The sequence below is a fragment of the Phyllostomus discolor genome, chromosome 10 (assembly GCF_004126475.2).
Source record: "Phyllostomus discolor isolate MPI-MPIP mPhyDis1 chromosome 10, mPhyDis1.pri.v3, whole genome shotgun sequence".
Classification (NCBI taxonomy): domain Eukaryota; kingdom Metazoa; phylum Chordata; class Mammalia; order Chiroptera; family Phyllostomidae; genus Phyllostomus; species Phyllostomus discolor.
The window spans coordinates 39,276,548-39,285,265 of record NC_040912.2 but is presented as its reverse complement, the minus strand read 5'-3'; positions in this window follow the sequence as shown (position 1 = coordinate 39,285,265).

The window sequence follows — 8,718 nt, the reverse complement described above, 5'->3', positions numbered from 1 at the left end:
ACTCTTTTAGCATCTTCTGGTGCCATTTATTTTAAAGTTTAAGAAGCAGAAAACAAAGAGTGATTATTAAATAACAACATATTTATGCTTAATAATTATGAGTGGTAAGTTATACATTTTATTTAGTGGTACTTATGTGAAAAATAATTAGCTTGGAATAAGAGGTACAAAATTAAACGTCTGCAGGAATGGGGCAGGTTATGAAACACATGAATTGGGCTAGCTGGAACTTAGCGAGCAGGGAGGGGCGAAGGAAATGAGATCACATTGGTGGTCTTATGTGGTTATCACGGCTCAGGAGGACTGAATTGCTACCTTGAAGAACAGGTGGACCCAGGGTGGCCAGATTTGATTTATAAAAGTAAAAACAGGAATCCAGAGTTTATACGAATTCTCTTGCATTTTAAATGTTGCCAAATATACCAAATTTAAATAAATACAAAACTAAGCCAAAACTGTGTAAGTCAGTTTCATCTCACTGGTTACTGGGAGCCAAATCGAGGTAAGAATCTATTAAGAGGTGAAGAGTTCATCAGCACAATATAGATTCTATACAATATACAAGCATAAAATTTCCAGTAATAAGTATTTATTTTTAAATACATATGGAGTTGACTATATATTTTTGCAAAAACAAATGGACTTTGGCCAATCATTTTTGAGTTTTCTTTATGGTTAGGTCACTATTTAAAATCTCAGTATTTTAGTCAATATTATTAAATAAATGAAAAATGACTGAGTGAATGAGTAGCATATGAGGTAAGACTAATATTATGTAAGAATCAGTTTCAGGTATATAACATAATTATTCAATATTAATATACCCAGCGAAGTCATCACTACATTATGTCTAGTAAAGATGTGTTATTGTACAGCATTATTACAACAGACTCTATTCCATGTGCTGTAGGTTCCTTCCCCATGATTTATTTTATAACTGTACATTTGTAACTCTTATTCCCCTTCACCTTTTTTGCCCTCCCCAAACCCCTATCCTCAGACAATAACCAGTTGGTTCTCTATGCCTATGAGACTGTTTATGTTTAATATTGTTTGTTCATTTGTTTTGTTTTTAGGTTCTACATGTAAGTGAAATCACATGGTAAATATTAAAAGCACAAATCTTGATGTCAAGTACTCAACAAAACCATTGGAAAAAGGGAATACCCAAACACAAACATTAATTTAATAACATTAATTTAATATAAAAGGCAATTAATTATTGCATATTAGTAAAATGTACTTAAACCTTAGATTAGTCAAGTGTTCATTAGTATATCAAAGCAAGTCTGTTCTTAAGGGAAATAATGCTAAGGATAAATACAAAATACAAAAGAGAAAATAATTCACAATGTTTTCTACATATTGCAGAAACACACTTGTGATTTTATGTGTCATAGCATAGCATACATGTGTCATACATAGCATTTATGTGTCATACATAGCATAGGTGTGTGCTATGTATCCATTAATTACTTTTTATATTTATTGCCAATACAATATAAAATAATACCAGGTTAATCACTCAAGCTTAATAGCCCTACTTCTTGGGCTCAAATGTCAGCTTTCCTGCTTATTAAGCTGTGTACTTGAGTACATTACTTGACCGAAGCCTCAGTTTCCCCATATCATAGGGTGGTTAGGAAGACATAAAGAGAAAAACACTTGTGACAGGGAATGTCACATAGTAAGCACTCAATAAATATTAGCAAGTACTATTTATCAAGCATTTCCTTTAAAAATGCTTGATTGGCTGATGGACTACTGCATTTCTTGATTCACCAAATTTCTCATCTACTGAACAAGTGTTTTAAGTACTAGGTATTAGGGGAAGAATGAGAAAAAGATGTAGCTTCTATTCTGGAAGTGTATGACAAAAATGCCAAACAGTGTGGCCTATGTTAGTAGACAAGTTTTACAAAATGTTAAGGAACATACCCGGATCTGAAAGGATCAAAGAAAGTTTAATACAGAAGTGATACCTTAAGCTGAGTGAGTCTTGAGGATGAACAGCAGTTTTCCGCAGAGAGGAGAGGAAGGAATCAGAGTGAAGGAGGAAACGGAGCACCTCTCACGTGACAGAAACATTGCTTTCTCTCAAGAGGCATTCAGCACAAGCAGGAAAGAGGGAGCTGTTTGACCCCAGAGGTTGTAGAGAGCTGAGAGAGAGGCCTAGGTCATCTTGAAAGTCCCCAGAGTCTATTTGCAGATTAAATTAACTTGGCCACTCACACAAAAAGAAAACTTTTACATAGAATTTCTTATCTACTGGTCTTTAAGAATTTTATTAACTTTTAATCCTCACAACTCCAATAGTTAGTACTATTGATATCATCCCATTTTTGCAGATAAGAATAACAGACACTACTGTGTTAAATAATGTTTCCAACATCACACAGACCATAAACAGCAGGCCTGGATTCTGAGCCAGGCCGTCCACTCCATGCTCACCCCTGCAGTATAACAATTCTCATAAACTCTTACTGTCTCTGCAGGTTGTTTTCTTGAGGGAAGCTTGGTGGCTGGTTAAAAATGTTTGTATATTTGAAGATGGTCATTTTATATCTAAGGATGCAAGAAGTAAAGTAACAGTTAAGCCATTAAAGCACTGATTATTTTTTTTGGCTTTCATTTTGGCAAATGTAGTTATTTTCTATAATTATTTATAATTCTGTATAATTAGTTATATTTTTATGATTGACTTGTTTAGTTTTGTGCTATTTCCATGAATATCTCAATATTTCACAAAAGAAGATATGGGATTTCAGGAACCGTACCTCAAATTAATTATATTGATGACCTTATTTTGAGGATTCTACTGATATGAAAGTATTCTAGAAAGTTATAAATCTCATCTATTTCTACCCATTATGTTTACTTTTAATTGAGAAATTTCCCTATCAAACATAAAATAATGAAAAATGCATCTAGATTTTTTTACGAACACCTAAATGCTACCTCCCAGAATATGATGACCTAAAACTCTCTCAAAGGTGGTCTGAATGAGATTAGAAGCTAACAATTTCTGAATTGCCTATTTTTCAAGATTTTAAAAGTTTTCTGTGATTTCTACCCATCTTCCTTTAGAGATCATTCCTGTTTCTTTTCTTGGATGAAAATCTACTTTTCCTGAAAATAAAGCTGCTGAATAAGAACTATTATATGATTTTAAAAGTTTTCTGTGATTTTTACCCATCTTCCTTTAGAGATCATTCTTGTTTCTTTTCTTGGATGAAAAACCTACTTTTTCTGAAACTAAAGCTGCTGAGTAAGAACTGTTATATGACCTTATAAATATTCTATTCAGATTTCTCAAAAGATTTAGTTGAAATGTTACCTATGATGACAGATGGGATAAGGAAGACAAGGGCAACATTCTTTACTCTGCCCACACTCTGGAGAGACAGGATTTATCTTCTTGTTTTCTATAAAAAACAAAAAATGCCAGACTTTCTCATAAATCTATTTATATTTGCGATGGAATGACGACCATGGCCAGATTTTGAGTGGAATGATTTGGGGTTTGAAAGAGATATTTCGCTTCAAAATGTGAACAGCATGGGATGAAGGAAGAATAACATCAGTGGTGTGCTGGTAAGTGCTGGAAAGCCAGCAAGCCAGCTCTCGGGGGGAGGGGGTGGGAGAACCCTGATTTGTGTGGCATTTGTTGATATCCTTAGTGTAAGTACTTTCATCACTTCTAATTTCAAGTCACAAATCTGATGTCAACTGGCTTACAAATTCCTAAACTTCACTACTAGTCTTTGCCACGGTCATTATAAGCTGGCTTTAGCACACTGGTAAATAGAATGTAAGATTTGTTTAATGAACAGTTCCAAGCTCATTAATAACATGCTTAAAAAAAGAATTACAGTTCATCTTTTAGATGAAAGTGGACAATGAACTTTAGCCCATATTACACAAAATAAAGTGTTACTATATTATTATTCTAATATAGAACAAAAACATATCAATAATCTTTGGAAAAATGACACAAAAGATCTTTTTCTCATTGAGAATTGCTTTGGGTGTGATCCTCCTGCAAGCACCTACTTATTTTGGAATCTACATTTTAAAAATAAATAATAAAAATTAAGAACTGACTGGAAACAATCTCCCTCCATTTAAGGTCATTACAGTAGAAAATAAAAATTTATTGAATAAAGATCATAATAGCATGTCAAATAATCAGAATAATTCTTATTTATAGACAAGGCTCAGAGTAAAAGGAGTGAAAGCTTGTGCACAATAAATTTCCCCAAATATTCAGTTGGCCAAAAAGTCCATTCAGTTTTTTTGTAATAGGCTGAAAATATTGTGTATTTTCTTTTATCTTCAATATTAAAATAGCTACACAAAATTCACCAATTTTGATGTTTTTTAAATGCATTCAGATATGACAGTTGTCACAATACAATCTAACAGAACTGTTTCAAATGAAATTCAAGACAACTAAGCACTACTAGAGCCAGCCTGTGGAAAAATATGAATGAACTTTTCGGCCAACCTAAACCTTTGAGGAGGAAGACATTTCCCTCTACTCTTCTAGGTTCTTTTCGCTGCTCTAATAATTATATTGACATGGGATGGATGAGCAAGAGCAAGTACCAGATTTAAATACACATGTATGTATAGGAACCTCACATACATGAGTCAGAGATCCCTACATGTATGATCAGAATATTCTACATGCCGAAATGACACATCGTGGGGAAGCTGGTTCTGTACCCCCTCATAATGCATATAAAATTTACTACTCATAATACATTTTAATACTCATATAAATCAAAATAAAACCACAAAATATCCATTACAGAAAAAGTCCAATTACATAAACAGTAAATTCTCATGAGGTAAGCCCTATCATCATCAGTTTATACATAAGTAAACTGAAGTTCAGAAAGGTTAATTAATTTGCCTAAAGTCACACAGCTGGTAGGTGTCAGAGACAGGGCTCAATTCAAAGTCCATACTTTTAATCATTAGCATCTGTTTGGTATACTGCCTGAACAATGCCCCTTTGATATTTATAGTGTAGAAGCATTTTTGCATTGGTTATTAACAGAAAAGCCTTGCTCAGGTTTCTTCAAGTAATGCGAAAATATTAAAAAAACAGGAACTTCATTTTGTAGTCTCATTGGGACCTAGAAAAAGCCAACATCCAACTCCAGGAAAGAAAGAAGACTCGCCACAGCCATACCTCACAGGACACAGGAACGCCATTCTGCATTCGATGCAACTCTGGCTTTCACGTGATCCTGTTGCCCCCTCTACAACGAGAGTTCATTGATCTCCACTATTGTGTTCAGGAGTTGATTTGGCTTCACTTCCTTCTTTTTGTGTTTTTCCAAATAACTTGTTCCAACTGTAGAAAAAGGTAAACACAGCCAGTAAGGTTGTCCCTGTGAAAGCAGAGCTTTGTGCCAAGGCATCTTCATAAAGGGCACTGGATTTTTCAGGAGAGGAAGTAGTTGCTTTGGCAACTTAGGTAAATGTCAGTGTCTTTCATCATCACAATAGAAAATACAGGAGAATGAGGGAATGATGATATCAGTGTTGATTGACAAGTTTTAGTACCTGTGTAACCGGGCAAAAACTTCATTTCTTTACTATGACCTTTTCTCCTTTCTTTCCTTTTGATTACAACTGGCCTCACTGAGCACCCTGATTCACCTGCTGCCTTCTCCCTTGCATGACTCCTCCCTTCACATTAAGCCCTCAGGACAATGAGGTTCTGATCAGCATCGAATAATCCTAGGAACAAAGCCTCAGGTGTACTGATCAAAGAAACAGTTTCATTCCAACTAAACATAACATCTGGACTTTAGTTGTGTTTCAGTCCCATGCCTAGAAAAGCAGGGAACCCAGAGGAAGTGACACACACCAGGAGTGACATCAGGACTTGATGCAAGGATCAACTACCCCCACCCTGGCATGAACTGATCAGCAGAGACCACGGCCCTAAGGCCCTTAGTCATCATAACAAATGATTTCCCCTCTATAACCCATTTTCTGGAAGCCATTGGGGAGTCAGGTCTTCGAGCACTAGATTACCTGTGTCTCCTGGCATGGGACACTTCCTAAAAACAAATTCCTACTTTCTTTGCTGCGAACTCCTGATCCTGTCTTGCTAGGCTTTGAGGCATGCAGGCAAAGGAGCCCATTAGTCCAGTAACATCTGAAAAATACATAGGATGTGTTACCCATTAGCAAGAAAAATTTAGTGATTCATGGGTGAGGAAAGACCATGGACAGTGAGTGACCCATCAGTGTCCTTATCAGGGTTAAATTCTAGCGTCTCTTAGTCATGCAATAACTTAGTCTCCTATCCCTCTTTCTTGTTTAATTTTGAAAACTGCATTTCAATTAAATATTTAAATTAAATCCCTGTACATTTGGGGTGTGAAATTTTAATTAAAAGTCAGTACGCTGTGGTTTTCTCATGTAAATTTGTTGCTTGAGGGCTGCCTGGCAAATAAAGAAAGGATAAAACAGAAAATGTCTTTGAGGTAAACTCAGAAAAATCACAGGTGTCGTTCCTCTGAGCACTGCTGCATTGAAAGTCCCCTTAGAGGTCTTCACTCTTCACGACAAAAATAGTCCTCACTCCCATTCTGCACGTTCCCTGAACTAGACCCTTTTGAAGCAGCCGTTCCATTTGCATCCTTAGAGTAGAGTGTTTTCGGGTCTCACCGTATGTGACAGCATTAAGCGTTGTAAGAAGGGTGGTTGAAATAAAAATGGAAAGTTCCACACATCTTTTGAAATACATCAGATGTAGTCTGTCCTTGAAATGAAGAAAAGGGCACAGTAATAAAGTTAGCTTTTCTCTTTTCTAAAATACATAGGCAGCATAAGAAGGAAATCTCTAGGCTGCTTTAAAAGACACAACTAAAAACTCTATAACAAAATGTTAAAAAGGAAATTTTGGTGTTTTGTAAGATCCTTAAGAAAGTGAAATAATATTTTTAAGGTCATAACTAATATAGAAGAGGAAAGAAAAACAAAACACAGAAATATCTCTTTGAAGGAACCAAAGACTCAAGCAGATAAAATTTATTACTAAGACTATTGAAAAAATCAGAAAAAAAATCATAAATGTCCAATCTAAATATAAAACATCTATATCATGACACATTATACAAGCATTATCAGGTACATTTTCCAAGTATAGGTAATAATAAAAAAGTTGCATTATAACTGTAAGCAAAAAATTAAGCTACACAACTCTATAGAGAATGGTTTAAAATCATAAGATTAAGATACTCAACTCTATATAGAAAATGATTTAAAATCATATGATCAAATATTTATTAGTAACAATGTCTCACTATACAATCTCCTTCAGAATCATTAACTGGAAAACACATAACAGTGATACAAAAGTTACTTTAAAAGATGAGCTAGTTTTCTACCATGATTCTAGTAAATATTCCTATCAGGGAAACTAAATACTGGCCACCATAAGAGTTCTATAGGGGTGCTGAGAATGGAATGCAAATTTAGGGAAAATGGTTATTATTTGTGAGTTGACTGAATATAAAGTGGGCTCTCCGCTCCAGTGTAGGGAGATGGAAGCTTAATTAAAAAGATTATTCTTGTTTTGTTCAGGAAAATGTATGTTTTAGCTTTGGGTTTAGGGAGAGCTGAACTGCTGTGTGTATTTTTTTCCAGTGGGTGATATTTTTTAATATATTTTATTGATTATGATATTACAGTTGTCCCATTTCCCCCCATTCACTCCTCTCCCCCTGCACACCCTCTCCTACCCACATTCCCCCCTTTAGTTCATGTCCATGTGTCATAAGTTCTTTAGCTTCTACATTTCCCATACTATTCTTGCCCTCCCCTGTCTATTTTCTACTTACCATCTATGCTACTTATTCTCTGTACCTTTTTTGTTTATTTTTTGTATTTTTGTTTATTATGCTTTGCTCTTGATTTCGACTGTGCTCTCTAAACAATATCCATTGAAAATTTGCTTACAATTCAATGGATGCACTATTTATAAATAGCTTTTAATAAAATATATATGAAATGTATTATAAAAATAAAAAATAAATTAAGGCATTAAAATTTCCAAGGAAAAATTAATACGTTTCTGACAAGTAGATTTGTTATCATAAGAAATGACTCCTAAATCAGTTCAAATATTGACATGCTAGAGATGGTTTATGAATTCATAAGGCACTTTAGGATTGGCAGTCATGATTTCCTTTAGGAATGAATTTACATTCTACTTCAGGGAAACAAGATGTGTTTCACCGCTTCATCATTCTGGGTTAAGTACTGAGTCACAGCTTCAGCCTCCAGCCTCTATGGGGATTAGCAGGCAGGCGCCGGAAAGGAAGATTGACAAGGCTAAATTGCAAGACTTAACAAAGTCCCCACCTAATACACAGGGAATATTTTTTCCGACCAAATTTAAATGTGTAACCAGGATTATATGTTTATCTAAAAAGCACTTTTAATGTTAAAGGATAAAGAAGAAATTTAAACTTTAATATACATATGAAAGGAACCCTTATACATGCCTGCTTGATTCATGCTAGTAAAAAAACCTTGGTCAGACTGAAGAAAACTTGCAAAGATCCTTACAAAAGGCTTCCTTTTAGAATCCAAAGGGAGCCTAGTCATTTGGTTGATAACCAGGGGATACACCACCTGAGACCACTTCCTCGTAGCTGCTAAGCATTATTATCTCCTGGGTGTGCCTTG